At 37.8% G+C, this 21,615-nt stretch overlaps 1 protein-coding gene and 1 pseudogene across 1 annotated transcript in view; both read left to right on the top strand.

Moving 5' to 3' along the window:
* LOC102120061 (glutamate dehydrogenase 1, mitochondrial-like) overlaps positions 1–21,615 on the top strand; it is a 516,922-nt gene that overhangs the window by 22,874 nt on the left and 472,433 nt on the right. The gene's annotated exons all lie outside the window — the stretch shown is intronic.
* Positions 390–489, top strand: LOC123566948 (U6 spliceosomal RNA; annotated as a pseudogene).

Here is a 21,615-nt window from a genome sequence, read left to right as displayed (position 1 = left end):
TTGAATCTGGGAGGCAGAGGTTGCAGTGAGCAGAGATCATGCCACTGTACTCCACCTTGAACAACAGAGCAAGACTCTGTCTAAAAAAAAAAGAAAAATTATATATATACACACACACACACACACACACACAGTGTCTTTTCCAACAAAAGTGTAATGAAGCTAGAAGCCAAAAATAGGAAAACCTGGATAATTTGCACATAAGTGAAATTTAAACAACATTCTTAAACAACCAGTGGCTCAAAGAATAAATGACTAGAGAAAATGAAATACTTTCAGATGAATTAAAATAAAATGCAAGGTACCAAAATTTATGAGATGGTGTGACAGGAGTACTCAATGAAGTTTATAGCTTTAAATGCTTACATTAAAAAAGAATGATCTCATGCTTGCTTTGTCAGCACATATAATAAAATTGGAACAATACAGAGATTAGCTGGGGCCCTGTGCAAGGATGACATGCAAATTTGTGAAGTGTTTCATATTTATTATATATATATATATATAAACAAAAGGCCAGGCATGGTGCCTCATGCCTGTAATCCCAGCACTTTGGGAGGCCAAGGTGTGCAGATCACTAGGTCAGAAGATCGAGACCATCCTGGCCAACATGGTAAAATCCCATCTCTACTAAAATACAAAAATTAGCCAGGCATAGTGGCAGGCACCTGTAATCCCAGCTACTTGGGAGGCTGAGGCAGGAGAATCACTTCAACCTGGGAGGCGGAGTTAGCAGTAAACCAAGATCATGCCATTGTGTTGCGGGAAGTCAGGGACCTCAAACGGAGGGACCGGCTGAAGCCATGGCAGAAGAACATAAATTGTACAGATTTCATGGACATTTATTAGTTCTCCAAATTAATAGTTTCATAATTTCTTATGCCTGTCTTTACTGCAATCTCTGGACATAAATTGTGAAGATTTCATGGACATTTATCACTTCCCCAATCAATACTCTTATAATTTCCTATGCCTGTCTTTACTTTAATATCTTAATCCCGTCATCTTCGTAAACTGAGGATGTATGTCACCTCAGGATCCTGTGATGATTGCGTTATCTGCACAAATTGTTTGTAGAGCATGTATGTTTGAACAATAGGAAATCTGGGCATCCAAAAGGAACAGGATGGCTGCAATTTTCAGGGAATAAGGGAGATAACCATTGGGCATGACTGCCTGCGGGACCAGACAGAACAGAGTCATATTTCTTTTCTTACAAAAGCGAACAGGAGAAATATCACTGAATTACTTTTCTCAGCAAGGAACAGCTGTGAGAAATAGAATGCATTCCCAGGGGTAGGTCTCTAAAATGGCCACTCTGAGAGTGTCTGTCTTCTATGGTTACAGATAAGGGATGAAATAAGCCCCAGTCTCCTGGAGCGCCCCCAGGCTTATTAGAATTTGGAAATTCCTGCCTAGTAAATTTTAGTCAGACAGGTTGTCTGCTCTCAAACCCTGTCTCCTGATAAGATGTTATCAGTGAGAATGCATGCCCAGTGGGACATGAAACTTCATCAGCAATTCTAATTGTGCCCTGGTCCTGTGATCTCACTCTGTCCCCATTTGCCTTGTGATATTTTATTGCCCTTGAAGTATGTGATCTCTGTGACCCACACCCTATTTGTACACCCCTCCCCTTTTGAAATCTATAATAAAAACTTGCTGGATTTGCAACTTAGGGGGCATGACGGAACCTGCCGACACGTGATGTCTCCCCCAGACACCCAGTTTTAAAATTTCTCTCTTTTGTACTCTGTCCCTTTATTTCTCAGACCAGCCAACACTTAGGGAAAATAGAAAAGAACCTATGTTGAAACATTGGAGGCTGGTTCCCCCTACACTGTTGCACTCCAGCCTAGGCAACAAGAGCTAAACTCCATCTCAAAAAATAAAAATAAAAATAAAAAAAAGAAGAGAAGAAAGGAAAACTACACACCAATATCCTTTATGGATATAGACACAAAAATAGTGAATGAAATACTACCAAACCAAAGCCAGCAGCTCACTAAAAGTGGTATACACCATGACCAGGTGGGACTTATCCCAGGAATGCAAGAGGAGTTCAACATAAGAGATCAATTGATGTAATGCACCACATTAGTGAAACAAAGGGGGAAAACATATTATCATCTCAATAGATGCAGAGAAAGTAGTTGGCAAAATTGAACACCCTTTCATAATAAAAACATTCAGCTAGGAATAGAAGGAATTTCTCAAAAAGAATAAAGAGCATTTATGAAAAAATCCATAGCAAACATATTCATTGGTGAAAAATGGAAAGTGTTCCACTTAAGTACAGGAACAAAATAAGGATTCTCACTTTCACCACTACTACTCAACATTGTACTGGAAGTTCCAGCCAAGAAAATTAGACAAGAAAAAGATATAAAAGCATCTTAATTGGAAAGGAAGAAGTGAAACTCTGTTGTCAGATGACAGGATTCTATATTCAGAAAATTCCACATAATACATACACACACATATACACATATATGAACCTACTAGCCAGACATGGTGGCTCACACCTGTAATCCCAACACTCTGGGATGGTAATGCAGGCAGGTTGCTTGAGCCCAAGAGTTCGAGACCAGCCTGGGCAACACGGCAAAACCCCATCTCTACAAAAAGTACAAAAACCAGCAAGGTGTGGTGGCTCACGCCTGTCATCCCGGCTACTCAGAAGGCTGAGGTGGGAAGATCAGTTGAGCCAGGAGGTGGAGGTTATAGTGAGCCAAAGATTGCACCACTGTACTCCAGCCTGGGTGACAGAGCCAGACCCTGTCTCAAAAAAACAAAGAAATAAACCTACTAGAGCTAATTTTAATTCAGCAAAATTGCAGGGTACAAAATCAACACACAAAAATTAGTTATGGAAATACACATGTTAAGATGGCCAACTAGATGCAGCCAGGTGCAACAGCTGCCACCGAGGGACTGATTTGACTGGTGCAGTCCTAACGGATCTTCAGAGGGAAGGCACTGGGAGTGGATGGAGGGAAGACACAGAAGCTTGGCTAAAGGGGGAGGAAGATGGGAGGCACCCTTTCATAGAGATGAAATAAAATCACTTAAAATAATAAATTAGATTTCAAGTAGGAATTTGAAAAGTACTATCCTCATTTTCTTTATAATAAAGAATGTGACATGATATTTAAAGAAAATTATTTGTAGAAGTGTTCAATTTGACTTGCAACACTATCAGGCAAACACCCGAACTTTTCTTTGTTCAGGTTGCAAAATGTGAGTATTTCCTAAATTTGCTGTGTACCCTCAGGAATAAAGCGGAACACAATTTTCAAAATAAAAATGAGCAATTTAATACATTTAAATATGAATAAGTTTCCTAAAAATGATATATTAATAAACTTCAGTACTAAAATATATAAATCCTAAATAAATTTCCATTTCAATACTTCCTTTTGGTAGTTCTGTTTTCTCTCTCTTGATATAGAAACAACCTGTATGTATGCAGTTCAATTCCTTAGGCATATATAATTTGTTCACCTTAATTTAGAAAATATCAAGGCCATGCCTGGGAACAGAATTAGGGCATTATTTGTCTCTCAGCAGTGTGTTTTTAAAATTGTTATGAATAAATAAATTGACAGCATCCTTTCTAAGGTGAACAGACAATTTCAGTCAAGAATGCACACTATCAGGACATAAAATCTTCCCTACCTTTTTGAGAAATCCTAAAGTATTCATCAGGGAATAGATTTACACTTAGGTTTTATCATCTATCCTACACTGACATTTGGGGGCTGAATTTGTTGAGGCAATGGGTGCCTCTGTACAGCTGCAACCCAGATTGATCCTTTCACTACTATGCCTTGAGCAAAAACAGTCTTAGGTTACAGGAGTGAATTAGTGCCTTCTCGTTTCCTGCACCCTTTATTTCATGACCTAATCCCATGCATAGGACAAGTAAGAGTAGTCAGTTCATACTGATCTCAGCAGTTAGTAATATAAACAGATACTTGGCTCACAGGGCATAATTTACATTTACTAACAAAACGCTCAGAACAATTCATTGAAGTTTTTCTATACACACTTTCAGGGATTTTAATGAGTACTTGCTTATAAAACATTGACAACCTTAAAGGGGTAAAAACTAATATGCAATATATCAAGGCAACAATACCTCAAACTGTTTTCCCAGAATATACTTTACAAAGAACCAAAGCAGGTAACTGACCACATTTCCTTTTTAGTTTACCTCGCTAGTTCTTTGAAGTTCTATTCACCAGTAGCTCTGTGAATAACTGTTTTAAAACAGATGGGATGAACATCTGAATAACACAACATATATATTTTTTTCTGTCAATAGCCTCATTGATGTGAGGAACATCTCCTCCCACACACACAGTCCTGTGCCTCATCTAATGTGTTAACACTTTGGATAATGACAACAACAGAAGTGAATACTAAATATCTCGTTCAAATTAACTCAAATCTGAGTGCAAATGTGGAAGTATCCATGCAATTCACAAACTGCTGCCAGAGCCTGTGTTTTTAACAGCAGTGTTTGATGATGTTGGCACTCTTGATCATTTTTCGTTTTGAAGTTACTGAGTTCAGTGATCCATCCTTTGTGTTTATTTGTCAGGACTGTGAATATCACAAACAATTTAAGATGTTTAGAATTAAATGTTGATTTATATCTCTCAGCCCATAGTGCAATCAAATTAGAAATCAAGACTAAGAAATTCACTCAAGATCATACAATTACATGGAAATCGAATATTCAACATTCTATTTCCACAGGAAATAGTGTTAAGATAGATACAGCCCCAGGTAGTGGCATAGGATCCCTGAAGAATATGAAATTGAAACTGTTTTCTTCTAATTAATAAACATTTATAAAAGTAACAGAGTAGAAAACATTTGGCAAGCCTATATGAACAACACTTATTCTGTTTTTATGATACCAACATAAAATAAGGGTAAAAATCAAGATTAATATTTTATTTTATTTATTTATTTATTTTTGAGACGGAGTTTCGCTCTTTTTGCCCAGGCTGGAGTGCAATGGAGCGATCCCGGCTCACTGCAACCTCCGCCTCCCGGGTTCAAGCGATTCTCCTGCCTCAGCCTCCCGAGTAGCTGGGATCATAGGCACGCGCCACCACGCCTGGCTAATTTTGTATTTTTAGTAGAGATGGGATTTCTCCATGTTGGTCAGGCTGGTCTTGAACTCTCGACCTCAGATGATCAACCCACCTCGGCCTCCCAAAGTGCTGGGATTACAGGCGTAAGCCACCGCGCCCAGCCAAGATTAATATTTTTAAAAATAATTATGTAATATAGTAATTTCAAAAATGTTCCTGGAATTGAGCTTTTATTTAGGATTCATGCAGGTGCAGCCAAATTGCAACTATCTCATTTAACGGTCCCCATTTGCAGCAATGATTCAAAAGCTCAATTCTGATCATAGTGATATCAGAAGATTGTTGGTGTTTCAAGGAGAAAAAAAATGACTGGCATCCACTTTCCATCTAACGAAAGGCAAACATCAATTATTAAATGCTAAAAGTTACTACCGGGAATACAAAATGAAAACCTCTTCCAAAGAAATATGAAATGTAAATCTGGCAAATTTACTTAAAAGAGCTTCGAAGTGTAAAAACAGGGCTTTCTCTCTAGACAAATGCTTTCTATAAGTAATTTATCTTCTTTATAGAACAGACAACAGACCAAGACAACTTTTCGCACAGTGGTGGCTGTGCTCTGAATGCCAAGCCAGGCACCACAGACATTAGTACCGAAAGCGGAAGTAAGAAATTTACTGTATATACGAAGACTCTCAGGAATGTCCCATGTAGGTGAACAATAGCGCTACTTGTAGTTTCTCATCATTAATGCCGTTAAACTCTATGTTAAATTCTGTGCCGATGAAAATTTTAAAAAAATGTATGTTAGTATTGGTTTGGTTACACTCATTTATTACAGAGTGCTGTAGTTTCTATTTGCAATTCTGTCTTTTCTATAAAATTATTAGTTTCTTGAGAGCAAAAACTGGTTACCACAATGACCAGTATATAGTTGGTGCTAAAAACACATATGTTGGATAACATTGAATACATATTCCTAATTTCAAAGTATATTGTATGTGTTACAATTTACTTTAAAAACAGACAAATTGCCAGTTTCACATTCACCATCTTTATTGATGGGTTCAAGTCTATGAAATTTTGCCTATCATATATCCCAAAACACATTAAAGCAGTTTCAAGGACATTTTAACACACTTAAGAAAAGGAGCTTCTGAATTAAAGCCCACCACTTTCATGTTAACATTAGTATATTTTGATTCCTTATACTCACAATAGAGTTTATAAGACTTGTCCAAATTGAAGCTGAAAAATGTTATGACGGCCATTCACCTTTAATTAAATACAAGCATTAAAAGAAACACCGTTTGGCCGGCGCGGTGGCTCATGCCTGTAATCCCAGCATTTTGGGAGTCCGAGGAGGGCGGATCACAAGTTCAGGAGCTCGAGACCATCCTGGCTCACACGGTGAAACCCCATCTCTACTAAAAATACAAAAAATCAGCCGGGAGTGATGGCGGGCACCGGTAGTCCCAGCTACTCGGGAGGCTGAGGCAGGAGAATGGTGTGAACCCGGGAGGCGGAGCTTGCAGTGAGCCGAGATCGTGCCACTGCACTCCAGCCTGGGCGACAGAGCGAGACTCCGTCTCAAAAAAAAAAAAAAGAAAAGAAAAGAAAAAGAAATACTATTTATATTAGCAATAGAAAACAGAACTTCTTTTTATTTATTTATTTATTATTATTATTCTTTTTTGAGACGTTGTCTCCCACTGTGGCCAGGCTGTAGTGCAGTGGCACAATCTCGGCTCACTGCAACCTCCGCCTCCCGGGTTCAAGCGATTCTCCTGCCTCAGCCCCCCGAGTAGCTGGGACTACAGGCACCCGCCACCACGACATTCAAGATTTTATTTTCTTACTCTTCTAAAATAGTTCATTTAACTTTTATTTATATTTTTCCAAAATTTATCAGCCACCAACTTACAGTGTGAGCCCACTCAAAGAAAAATTTAAGTCATCATTCAATTCTTAGGAAAATAATTAATACTTTTAAAACAATCAAGGTATTTATAGAAAGCATTTTGTATATGTATACTATTAATTCTATATGGTATATTATCACTCCTGCTATAATAACATTTTTATTAAAAACCTTGCCTTGAAAGATAATTTGGGATATCTCAAAAGAAGTAAAGTTCTGTATGATAAAAGAATCTGTTAATTATTTTCTATAAGCAATCTTAAGCTTTTTAATTTACCAAAATAAACACATTCAGTATAAGTTTTATGTGATATGTTGATTTGGAGTTTTCTAACAAAATAGTATATATGCATGCAATGGAAAATACATAAAGTTAAAATATATCCAGATTAAGGGAAGCTTACAAATGGAGACAATTCTTTTCACATATATTTATCATTGTTAGACAAATTAGTAAATAGTACATTGTGCATTCTAAAAAATCAAAAAGCATATTCTTTATTGTCTAGGTTCAATAATAGGCATTTGAAATATGATCTGTACCTGTGGATGAAATAAGCAAAAGAACATAAAATGTACGGATAAATAGGGTGAAATTCACAGAGACTACTTTTGCTGTCTTGCAACTGGGTCATTATGAGTATTAAGGATTTTTTTCAGTACGGTTCAGAATATTAATCAACGTCTTCTACTTACAGGAGGGTCTGCATCTTCAGCATAAACTGTTGTGATAGGTGAACCCTTGACTGCATCTGGAGCCACCATCCTTTTGTATATTCATTTACTAAAGACAGGAGGATAATCATTCATATCCTGTAAAACACAATTAGGAGTTTAGTACTTCAGTTGAAACCAGGTTAGGGATACAGTTACTAGATTGACTCCCACTCCTCATATCACACAACTCATTTGCTGCTGTCAGCCTTCCATCCTCTCAATTCCATTACTCTCACTTCAGACTGGCACCTTGGAGGAAACTGCCAGTTCTCATACAATATTAATGTGTGGATATCAACTGATGGCCATTCCACTGGAATGAAGTCTTTCACCGTCAAAAACATACCTTTTGGAGACTGAGGTGAATCCTGAATTTTTTTCTAACTTCTAATGGTAAGAGGTAAAATTTTAACATTTGAAAACAAGAACAAGTTCCTTTAAAAGTTACATTCTGTGAAGCAGGAGTAAAAGATTTTTTTTTTTTTTTAAAAAGCTCTTTATATGTTTTTGTAGCAATGTAAATTATTTTATATACTTAGCATAATGCTATGATCAGAACATTTCAGATACAAACTGTGAAATATCCTTTTTTGCCATTTTACATGATAAAAGGAGACTTTCTCTGTAGTGCACCACAGTAATGACACTTAAGATTAGATTTATTTATACACAGCAAACAATGTTAATTTACTGAATATTTGTTTCGGAGCAATTTATATGTATCTTATTTTATTTTTCCAATTTGGTGATATATATATACTTTGTTACTCATGCATTGTTAAGTTCATTAAATAAATAGTTATCAGGTATTTCCCACTTTTATCAGGTATTTAGCACTTCAGTGCTAGGCATTGAAGATACTGTTGTGACTCAAGAAAAAGATGTCCCTGTCTTTATGCCACTTAACTGCCATCAGGCTAGTAAAAATACTGATCTGCAGATAGGTTAGTGAAATCATCTGGAGGCACACAACTAACTGGTAATAGTATGTTCACAGGAAACAGAATATTATAACACTGTAACTCTCGTGTATAAAATATTCTTAAGTAGAAAGACCAATTATGAAACAATCAAAAATAATAATTACAACCACTTTTCAAGACATAGTAAAATAAGATATAAGTAGAAACAACAAAAAGTTAAAAAGCAGGGGAGTGTAGAGTTTTTATTAGTTATTTTTTCTTGTCTATTTGTTATGCAAACAGTGTTGTTATTAGCTTAAAATAATGGTTTTTAAGATAGCATTTGCAAGCTTTATGACAACCTCAAACCAAAACACATGCAACAGATACATAAAAAATAAAAAGCCAGCTGGGCACGGTGGCTCACGCCTGTAATCCCAGCATTTTGGGAGGCCGAGGCAAGCAGATCACAAGGTCAAGAGATCAAGACCACCCTGGACAACATGGTGAAATCATGGATTCAAGAAAATGAAGAGAACACAAAAAGATGAAAAGATATCTCATGGTCATGGATTTCAAGAATCAATATTGGTAAGATATCCATACTATACAAAGCAATCCACAGATTCAATGCAATCCCTGTCAAATACCAATGACATTCTTCAAAGAAATAGAAAAAAATTTTATACTGTATATGGAAGCACAGGCAACCAAAGAAAAAAATGAACAAATGGGATCACATCAACTAAAAAAGCTTCTGGACAGCAAAGGAAAGAATCAACAAAGTGAAGAGACAACCCACAGGGTGAGAGCAAATATTTGCAAACTACTCATCTGACGAAGAATTAATAACCAGAATATATAAGGAGTTCAAACAACTCTACAGGAAAGCATCTAATAATCCGATTTAAAAATGGGCAAAAGTTCTAAACAAAAATTTCTCAAAAGAAGACATACAAGTGACGAACACGTATGTAAAAAGGTGCTCAACATCATTGATCATCAGAGAAATGCAAATCAAACTTACAATGAGACACCATCTTACACCAGTTAGAATGGCTTTTATCTGAAAGTCAGGCAATAACAAATGCTAATGAGGATGTGGAGAAAAGGGAGCCCTCACACACTGTTGGTACGAATGCAAATTAGTACAACTGCTATGGAGAACAGTATGGAAGTTCCTATAAAACTAAAAATAGAGCTATCATACGATCCAGAAATCCCACTGCTAGATATATGCCCAAAAGAAAGAAAATCAGTATATGAAAGAGATAATTGTACTCCCATGTTTATTGCAGCACTGTTCACAATAGCCAAGATTTAGAAGCAACCTGAGTATACATCAACGGAATAATTGATAAAGAAAATGTGGTACAGATACACAAGGGAGAACTATTTAACCATAAAGAAGAATGAGATCCTATCATGTGCAACAACGTAATCGATGAAAGTTAAAAGTACACGAGAGAGGCACTTTCTGGGGTCTCCCAGCAACCAGTGGGTGATATTTACGGAGCCATGGGAGAGATTCTTTACTACTTAGATACACTATTTTTAATCCTGGGCATGTACATTTTCTTTGTTTTCTCTGGTTTGCATCTTTGTAGGAAATATGTTACATCTTAGTCCTAACACTCTAGAATCGTAGAATTAAAGATATTTTGTCCTGCTATCACCAAGTTCGGTGACAAATATAATATAAAGAGCACACCAATACGAATCTGAAAATGCAGAATAGAAGAGAGGGAAACAGTTGAAAGCCATACTTCAAAACAACCCCAACAGAACAATTGGCAAATTGTAAAAAGCAATATTGAATCTGACCATACACCCACTAGCTGGTTCACAGAAATTATCATTTATTCAAATTCCTACCTCCAGACGAGGGAAGTACAATAGGTATGCTGTAGATGAAATGTCCAGAATTTCTGTTTTGTTTGAGTCTAGGACAACCTTCTGGTCTCTCAAGCGTCAGCTTCTCTGATGAATCAAAAGCAGGACCCTATCAATACTGTCATGATGGAGCATCGGTGGCACATAACTGCCTCTCAGGTGTCCACGGTTTCACAAATGCTGCCTTGGTACTGTGCATTGAATTTTCCTCTAGAAAAGTTATCCTTTTTCTTCTATTCTATGGGGTAGGAATATTTTTTTGTGGAGAAGGAAACTCTGCTGAAAGGTGGAAATCTTAGCTTCATTTTCCAAGACCCACTGTATTTAACAATAACCTCAGCCCTTGTTACAAGGTGAACTTGATGATATTTCACTTCTCATCCTTTCACCCCTCCCTGCCTACTCCCACACCTGCATGCTAAGACAGGCAAACACAATCAAAGGTGAATCTAGTCTCTTTTCTTTACAGAAGAATGTCTCCTTCTCTCTTACTCCCATGCAACCATTCTATCCAAAATTATAATGAGCAAAATGACTTGGGTCATCTGTTTATCTCAGACAAGTTCTTTATACTCCTTATAATGCTGCTTAGTATCATACATCCATTTACATATTCAACTTTTCAGATTCATATTCAGTTTTCAGTTTGCTGTAGAACAGACCTTTTCTTTCTGTGCATTTTCTATATTATCTTACAACACAGATTCTAAGACCAGATTTCTATTATAACTTTGTTGGTAAGGCTAGATATCACTCTGGATCCTTTTCAATTGTTTAGAATTTTATTTTCATTTTCCAGAGATTTGCTTATATTATCTAATTTACTATCACCACAGATTCAGTTCTTCTAAATATTTAGTATATCGAGAATTATACAAGAAAAATATCTACAATTAAAATACATGAGTAAATATCTAGTACATACAAGGAAAAAGCCTTGTTGATGTTCTATAAAATCTTTTCAAGAAAAATGTATGTTATTTGTATGATCATCACAGGTTTTGTTTTGGCTTCTTAAAACTTGACACAAGAAAGCTGTGTGCAGGAGTCTTGATAAACTTTTATTTATACTGTGGAAATATTGTTTTTCCAAGTAATACTTGAAATTTCCTGTTCTTGCTCCAATTTTAAACAGGTTTCATGGACTAGACATTAAACACGTCATCTTTTGTTTTTTCCTCTTGTTTACAAAAGAAATTACGTTTCTGCTCATTTTGAAAGAAAGAATTTCAAGATGCTTTCCTGTGGTGGCTTTTTGGGTCCAAGTATCTCCTAGCAAATACCATGCAATTATGTTATCAACAAAACAGCTTTTCAGTACTGCAAGTAAACAGACCAAGTATAGACAATTTGCAAAGTTGGTAAAGACTACATTTGTGGAGAAATGAGAATTGCATTCCATTCTTCTCTTCAAAAAACAAAAAACAAACAAAAAAACCAAGGATAATAATATTTTTATGGGCCTCAGTAGTATACACTAGAATTTTAAAGTTCTATTTGTGGTAATCCCCACCCTGAGTTATCAGAAAAGAGGAAAGCAAGTGTCAGTCTACATTTGGGAGAATTTTCTACAGATTTTATTATGCTTAGATGAACTTGGAAAAAATTAAAAGTGATATTACATAAGTCTAGAGTTAAATGTTAAGTTTTGCTTTAAATGTATAATAAATAGGCAATGACTTTGCATGAGTCAGGACGCCTTGACCAAAGGAATGTTTATTTAGAGAATATCTTATTCTCTAAATAAGATAAAGCAACTGAGACAACACAAATCAGACCAACACTCTTCTCTATCTGAGGAATAAATTATCTTTCCAGCTGCTGATGTAGAAGCGTTAAGTAATACCCCCGTATTAAAATAAAACGGTGGTGAGGCAACATAACGAACTCTTTAAGAGGGATGAAACCCAGAAACAGAATGAGGGTTATTTAGGGCATATCTTACTTTTTGAGGTGATAATTTTGGACATAATTTAAAATAATAAAAGCCATCTATGACAAATGTACAACCAATGTCATACTGAATGGTAACAATCTGGAGGCATTCCCCTTGAAAAGATAAACAAGATAAAGATGTCCTCTCTTATCACTCCAAGTCATCATAGTAATGGAAGTCCTGGCCAGACCAATAAAACAATAGAAAGAAATAAAACCCATCCATTTAGGAAGGGAGGATGTCAAACTATCCCTGTTTGCAGATGATGTGATTCTACACCTAGAAAACCCCATAGTCTCTGTTCCAAAGCTCCTTGATCTAATAAACAACTTCAGCAAAGCTTCAGGATACCAAATCAATGTGCGAAAATCAATAATAGCATTCATATGTACCAACAACATTCAAGTTGACAGCCAAATCAAGAATGCAATCCCATTTACAAGAGTCACACAAAAAAGTACCTAGGAAAACAACTAACCAGGGTGGTGAAAAATCTCTACAATGAGAATTTAAAATATTGCTCAGTGAAATCAAAGATGACAGAAACAAATCGAAAAACATTCCATGCTTGTGTAAAGAAACAATCAACATCATTAAAATGGCCATATTGCCAAAAACAAAGTACAGATTCAATGCTATTCCTATTAAACTACCAAAGACATTATTCACGGAACTAGAAAAATGTATTCTAAAATTCATATCAAACCAAAAATGAGCTTGAATAGCTAAGGCAATCCAAAGCAAAAAGAAAAAAGCTGAAGATGTCACATTTCTTGACTTCAAACTATACTACAATGCTACAGTAACCAAAATGGCATCATACTGGTATAAAAACTGACACATAGACCAAGGGAACAAAATAGAGATCCCAGAAATAATGCTGCATACTTATAACCATCAGATGTACAAGAAAGTAAATAAAAACAAGCAATGGAGAATGGACTCCCTATTCAGCAAATGGTGCTGGGATAACTGGCTATACATATGTAGAAAAATGAAACTGGACCCCTTCCTTACACCATGTACAAAAATCAACTCTAGATAGATTGAAGACTTTAATGTCAAACCTAAAACTATAAAAACACTGGAAGATAACCTAGGAATTAACATCCTGGACATAGGCCCTGGCAAAGATTTTGTAACAAAGATGGCAAAAGCAATTGTAACAGCAAAAATCAACAAATGTGACTTAATTAAACTAAAGAGCTTCTGCAGAACAAAAAGAAACCTATCAACACAGTAAACAGGCCACCTACAGAATGGGAGAAAATGCTTACAAACTACACATCTGACAAAGGTCTAATATCCAGAATCTATAAGGAATTTACAAATCAATAAGCAAACAGCAAACCATCCCCTCAAAAAGTGGGCAAAAATATGAACACACACTTTTCAGAAGAAGACGGACATATGGTGAACAAGCATATGAAAAAATGCTCATCATCACTAATCATGAGAGCAATGCAAATCAAAACCACAATGAGATACCATCTCACACCAATCAGAATTGCTTTTAAAAAGTAAAACAACAACAACAGCGAAAACATGCTGGTGAGGTTGAGGAGAAAACGGAACACTAATACACTGCTGGTGGGAATGGGAATTAATTCAGCCATTGTGAAAAGTAGTTTGGCGATTTCTCGAGGAACTCAAAGTAAAATGACCATTTGACCCAGCAATCCCATTTTTAGGTATATATCCAAAGATAAATAAATTGTTGTACCATAAAGACACATGCACGTGTATCATTTATGTCATGCTATTCACAATAGTAAAGATATGAAATCAATCAACCTAAATGTCCATCAATGGTAGACTGAATAAAGAAAATGTGGCACATATATGCCATGGAATAACTATGCAGCCACAGAAAAGCATGAGATCGTGTCCTTTGCAACAACATGGATGCAACTAGAAGCCATTATCCTAAGTGAACTAACATAGGAACAGAAAACCAAATACTGCACGTTCTCACTTAGAAGCAGAAGGTAAACATTGAGTACAGAGGAACACAAAGATGGGAACAACATACACTGGGGGCTGCTTGAGGGTGGACAGAGGGAGGAGAGTGAGGATAAAAAAACGACCTATAAAGGTACTATGTTTATTACCTGAGTGGCAAAATAATCTGTACAATCAAACCCTGTGACAGACAATTTACCTGTATAACAAACCGCACATGTATGCATGAACCTAAATTAAAAGCTTTAAAGAAAGAAAAGTGTTGGAAATTACTCAGAATCATTTGAATAACTCAGCTGAGCATGCCCTAAACCTTTTGAATTAAAATAATAATATGTCTTCAGTTACAAGACACAACATATGTTAAGATATAACATTTTTATTTTATTTTATTTTTTGAGACACAGTTTCGCTCTTGTTGCCCAGGCTGGAGTGCAGTGCCGTGATCTCAGCTCACTGCAACATCCATCTCCCAGGTTCAAGCGATTCTCCTGCCTCAGCCTCCTGAGTAGCTGGGATTACAGGTGTGTGCCACCACGCCCAGCTAATTTTTTGTATTTTTAGTAGAGACGGGGTTTCATTATGTTGGCCAGGCTGATCTCGACCTCTTAATCCCAGGTGATCCACCCACCTCGGCCTCCCAAAGTGTAGGGATTACAGGCGTGAGCCACCGCATCCGACCAAGATGTAACATTTGTCTATCAAAGTTTTATAAGTTACAATAGCAAAGACTTGGAATCAACCTAGATGCTCATCAATGGTGAATTAGATAAATACAAAAGGGCACATATACACCATGGAATACTATGCAGCCATGAAAAAGAATAAAATAATGTCCTTTGCAGTAACATAGATACAGCTGGAGACCTAAACAAATTATCCTAAACAAATTAATTCAGGAACATGAAATCAAATACCGCATGTTCTCACTTCTAAGTGGTAACTAAATATTGGGTACTCATGGACATAACGATAGACACTGAAGATTAATAGACAGAAATTGGGTGGGTTAGGAAGTGAAGAAGCAGGGGTTGAGAAAGTGATTATTGGGTACTATATTCACTATCTGTTTGACAAGGTCATTCATATCCCAAACCTCAGCTTCATGCAATATACTTATGTAACAAATGTGAACATGTAATGCCTGAATCTAAAATAAAAGGTGAAAATGTGAAATAAGACACTAAAAAAAGAAAAAGTAGTGGAATACTTCCTGTGTTTCACTGTGATTGCAGAATTATCTTAAAAAAATCCAGACCCCAAAATTTTATGGTTAAGAACATTAACCTACCGGAAAAATACAGTTATACTAATTATGTGTTGGTGAAATCTTTCTTCACATCATTACTTTGTTGTCTAAGAAAACCAATAGCATATATCTAGCTATTCAGCAGCATAACAATCAAACAATAACCTAAGAAAAGTGATGATTTCTTCTTCCATCATTTCAAATAAAAGAAAATCTTATTTGTAGTCCCTGTAATATGAGAATTGTCGAAAAGTTGCCTATGACCTTGTTTACCTTATGACCCTGGATACATATAGTGTACCACCACGCCTGGATAATTTTTGTATTTTGGTTAGAGACGGGGTTTCACCCATGTTGGCCAGGCAGGTTTTGAACTCCTGATCTCAAGTGATCCACCTGTCTCAGCCCCTGACAGTGCTGGAATTGCAGGCATAAGCCACTGTGCCCAGCCACTTACCTGTTCTTAATGCATTGGTTTCAAAACTTGACAGCCTAGCTTCAGAGTTGTGCATATTACCTAGGTCATTCTGTTTCTTGACAACTATGACTAATTAATATGTCATAAACATGACCCAAACTATACAAAATTAGTGTCAGTTTTAAAATTTTGACTGGAAATACCTGGAATAAATTATTTTTGGGGGGTAAGGTTCAGGTAGAAAGGCAAGGAGTGTAGAATTTTAGAGCTTGTTGCAGTCATATTTACCAACATTAGATGTGAGATTTTATTATTCAGAATGCTTTGATATATCAAAACTTCAAAATGCTGCAAATCAGAAATCATAACATTCATGGATTGAATATGTACCTTGATTTTGTGGCTCCAATTTACTCAAAAAGCAGTCTGGCCATTCCAGGAAATATGTGATTTCTCACTATTCCCGGCACATCAAGTTTTTCCTCACATTAAGATAAGAAATGTTTCAGCATGTGCTTATTTTGGTTTTGAATATAATGGTGCATGACTGTTTGGGCTCTCAGAATTTTTTAAGTCATTAATTTTATCTCAAGGCTTTTTTGCATTCCACACCTTCCTGCATACTAATTAGGTGTGTAAATTTCTTTTAAAATCACATTTCCTTACCAGTCCAAATCAATTCATTCTTCCCTGTCATACATATTCCTCTTCTATTACCTCAGAAATAAGTTAATAAAATACTTTATTGTTATTTATTTCTGATTGTAATGATACAATAGATTTAGATCCTCATTTTAGCCATCATTTAATCATAATCATGTACCACTGAACTTAAAAGTTGGAAAAAAAGCAATCTAAATTTCGTCTGAGCTCCAATCACATGTAATTTATAAAATCTTGGAAGAACACAGGCAGGTACTCAGAGTAATCAACTTAGTTTTGGAAGAAGAATTTAATTTTTTATTATCTGCCACAACCATAGCCTGGTGAACTGATTTAAATCGTTGAGCTATAATTGCTTTTTGAAGATTTTTTATTTTTCCCTTTCTTGTGAAGTAGAAATTAACAAAATGTAAAAATCTAAATTCAATATATAATTTCATGTTATAAAATAAAGGTTACGCATGAAATATAGCTAATGGTCAAATAAATTCTTTGTTAAGATTGGTGGCCTTTGCTGTTTGTGAGAAACATTCACACACACACACAAAGTCTGTAAACAAAGATAAAATGTTTTTGCTGAATAATGTAATTGTCATTTCCTGCTCCCTTATTGAAGGAGAGGTGTCTGTTTACCTGGATTGTTGCTTAAATCTGCCATAAATTTGTTACTCAAAACCTTATTTATTATATTACAGCAAATAGGGTAATAATTACTGCCAGAGAAGGGGACATACTTTTTGTAACTCTTTAAATTTTTCTTAAAATACAAATTCTGTTATATAAATTTTGATTTTGAATCTTTTAATTATCTTTTCACTACCTCCCATACATCCTCTAAGTTTTCTTTGTCTTTTTCATCTTCAGTATACAGATTTCAGAAATACTTTAATTTTTTACTGAGTACTTAACATATATAAGAAAAAGATATTTTACAATTTCCACATGCTGTAATGAAATATGTTGAGCTTCGTTTATGTTGGCTGCATCTAGTTCTTGCTTGATTTATTCTTTTTTCTTCTAAAGTTATATTTTATCTTGCAAGTTTGTGTATGTATGTGTATTCATTATATATTTGTTTAACAAATTATCCAAAATCTTAGTGGATAAAGCAGCAAACGTTTATTATCTCACAGTTTCAATGAGTCAGAAATTCAGAGAATGCTTGGCTGCATTCTCTGTCTGAATATCTCACAAGGCTAAAATCAAGGTGTCAATTGGGCTATAGTTATCCCAAGGTTCAACCAGTGATGAGTCCACTTTTACAGTGACTCAAGTAGCTGTTGGTGGGACTCAGTTCCTCCATAGCTATTCTTAGTTGGCGGTTGGCAAGAGGCCTACTTCACTATTTTACCACGTGGATGTTATCCATAAAGCATCTCACAACATGGAAGCAGCTTCGACAGGGCTGATAAATAAGAAGGCAACAAAGAATGTGCAAGAAAAAAGTCAAAGGCTTTTGTCATCTAGACTTGGAAGTGATTAAGCTCAAGTGTGATTAATGTCAAGCCAACCATCAAGCTGAAAGGACAGGATATGAATATTAAGAGAAGGGGATCACTGAAAGCCATTTAGGAGACTGCCTACAAATTATGTGGATATGGATGTTTTATGAAAATAAAATTCCTCATCTTAGAGTGGTTTCTTTTTACTTTCTTTCTTTTTCTTTTTTTCTACATCTAATATTTTAGAACCCAAAACATGGGGACAAAGACAAACTTTAGCATCTTATCCTTAATATTTAGGAGCACAGCATATGTCATGTTAAGGATGCTACTATGCCTTTACATTATGTTGGACAGTATATATTCATCTCTGGCTCTCTTTTTTTCTTTCAAGTGATGGTGATTTATAATGTCTAGAATAAAGTATACTTAGAAGCCAAATTAAAACTGTACTTTAGCGTATTTGTATAAGCTTACTAAAGTATTACTAAATACTCCTGTTTGCATCTTCATCATCTCCAAACTTTTTTCTCCTGCTACGGCATCTTTTCGTATTTGCATGAACCAAATGTGGCTTTTGAAATAGGAAATTTTGGATGGAATAATAATCCACTATGAAGGAATCATATAGTTAGTGTAAGGAGAAGGGCTGACTTACAAGACAAGACCTAAATATATTTTTAAATTCTTCAACACTACTGTACCTTCTCCGTAATGTACCCAGAACATATGTCTCAGATTTCAATAGGCCTTGGAGTCACATTTTCCTCAAATACCTGAATAAAAAGAGGAACCTACAACCTTGCTTTATTATATATAAGAACCTAACAATTTACCAGGTGTTCAAAGATATCCAGGAACATTTATCTTCTTCAAAATATTTCCTGATTTTCACTTGCCATTCCACTTCTCATCTGGATCCAGATCAGAACCTTTATCTACTTTTCTGCAGGTTACTCACTTCTGGCTTTCTTCATACTTGTGTGGCTCTCTTTTAAACACTTCACACTGAGTTGTGGACATTTATCCCTTCTTTTTTCAAAAGGTCTTTTTTCTTTTCCTTTTTCAGGAGGCAAGGAAGGGGGAGGCAGTAGGAAGGATTGAACAGAGAGGAGGAAGTGCAAAATACTCATTTGGAACAATGGGAGATTGAGTAGACCAGACAAAGAATGATTAAAGTGAGGACTGCTGGCATGGTCCTGTTTTCCTCCAGCCATGTTTAGTTGCATCGTTGTGGCATGGAATAGATGGAGAGCTGGGTTTATCCAGGGCTCGCATCTTACCAAGCAGATAGGAGGTGACAGGGAGGTGGGTGAGTTGAGGAGGTGTGCAAGGGACCAATGAGAATGGTTGGCCATGGAGTTTAGGCTGGCTCACTAGAGAGGGAAAAGTCATAAAGGGAGGAAGAAACAGTGAACAGGTAGTAAGATCTGGACTGGAGGTGCTGGTAAGGTTGCAGGAGTTTTGTTTCAGGGCAGTACAGGGAGTAACCTGGATAGCTAGGAGGTGGTGGTCAGAGTGGGATACTGTGGGGTTTGCAGTCCTTGGACCTGACAAGGTCTAAGGTCTGATCATGAAGGGAGGGGGAAGCTGAGGTAGGGCAGAGGACAGGAGTGGGCTTCATGAGATCAAAAGGATGTTAGAAGGATTATCTACCCGGATACTGACATCTCCAAAAAGAGGCCTAGTGTGAAGAAGTTACATCCTAAGCTCTTCATGGATAAGGGAAGCATGTGCCACGTGGGTAGCCTCCCTAGTCTAGCACCCAGTATATAGCCTATGCAGAGTGAATACCTGGGGTCTGCTGGGGGCGAAATCAAGGTCCCTGTGACAGGACCTGAAGCCTGGGGGTCTCGGTGACAGGAGTGGGCCTAGTTTTTTGGTGTAGAATTGAGCCTTGAGCGCACCGGTGGGATCATATTTCAAGGAACCCCTCCAGGACTAAAGGAAGATGCATCTTCTGACAATGTACGCTCTAGGAGTCCCAAGTAGCTGGGCTGGGGGTTAGATGGGCTCCAAGGCATCTCCTCAGGTGGCAATGCGGATCCTTGGGAAGGCAAAGCTGTGCAGGAAGAAAACGTCAAGATGCTACATTCCCTCAGGGAAAGCCCCTTTCCCAGGAGCAGGGAAGGCGAGGCAGTTTAGGCTGGGTCAGTTTGTCACTGCCCTCAGAGTCTGTTGATCCTGGAAAAAGAGGGCCTTATTTTATTTATTTATTTTTCTTTGAGACAGTGTCTTGCTCTGTTGCCCAGGCTGGAGTGCAGTGGCTCCATTTCAGCTCACTGCAACCTCCGCCTCCCAGGCTCAAGCGATCGACCCGCCTCAGCCTCCAGAGTAGCTGGGAGCACAGGGACCACAAGTGCCCGCCACGACGCCGGCTTTTATTTATTTTATTTTTATTTTTTGAGAGAGAGACATAGCCTCCCTATGTTGACCAGGCTGGTCTTGAACTTCTGGGCTCAAGCAGTCCTCCTGCCTTGGACTCCCAAAGTGCTGGGATTACAGGCGTGAGCCACCATACCCGTCTGTTTTTTGTTTTTTGTTTTTTTTTTTTCCGCGAGACGGGGTCTCCCTATGTTGCCCAGGCTGGTCTTGAACTCCTGAGCTCAAGCGATCCTCCCGCCTCGGCCTCCCAAAGGGCTGGGATTACAGGGATGAGCCACCGATTCCGGCCAAAAGAGGGCTTTGGGGCACCCCCAGAAGGCGAGATCTCTCTCATCTGTCATCTTTAAAGAGGAGGAAGTGGACTCCCAATCAGCCATAGTCCATTCGCCCCGGGTACGGTGACTCCGGGGCTGCCAGGACCAAATGGTCTCCTTCTGGCTTTTGCACGGCATCAAGTAACCCGCTCCAGGCTGCACAGCTGCCCTGGCCTTGGGGAAGGACTCCTGGAGGGCGGTGTAGGCTGCTCCAGAGTGCCACCGCAGGAGTTGAGGCCGTGGATTCTGAGGGCGGATTGGGGCGGAATCCGGAGGGACGCGGACCCGGTGCAACGCACTGCGCAGGCGCCTGCACCCCAGCTGTTAGGGAGTCTTTCTTCCAGCTTTCCCCGGAAAGTCGTCCAGGCACCGGTCTCTTTTTTCTGCCTTTTTTTTTTTCCCTCAGGGGAGTCGGCGCGACGGTGAATTTCCGTTGCCCGCGGTGCCCAAGGGGACCTGACGAGTCGCAGTTGTGAGCAGGTTCGGTGCCGCGGGCTGGGGTAGGCGGCGGTGGGGTCCTTGGCTCTGGGGTACTGGGAATATCGCGAGTCGTGCGCGTGGGAAGGTCCTCCCCCGGTCCTCTGGGTCATCTTTGCTCCGGAGAAGCAGCATATTTCGCATCTGTCCCAGGTGTGCCTGGGGGTCTTTGGGAGAGGACGGGGTGAATCCCTGCAGAGAGCCTGAACGGGGAGGGAAGCTGTCGGG

Source organism: Macaca fascicularis, chromosome 9 (assembly GCF_037993035.2).
Source record: "Macaca fascicularis isolate 582-1 chromosome 9, T2T-MFA8v1.1".
Taxonomy (NCBI): domain Eukaryota; kingdom Metazoa; phylum Chordata; class Mammalia; order Primates; family Cercopithecidae; genus Macaca; species Macaca fascicularis.
The sequence above is the reverse complement of the archived record's forward strand: the minus strand, read 5'-3'. Positions and strand labels throughout refer to the sequence as shown.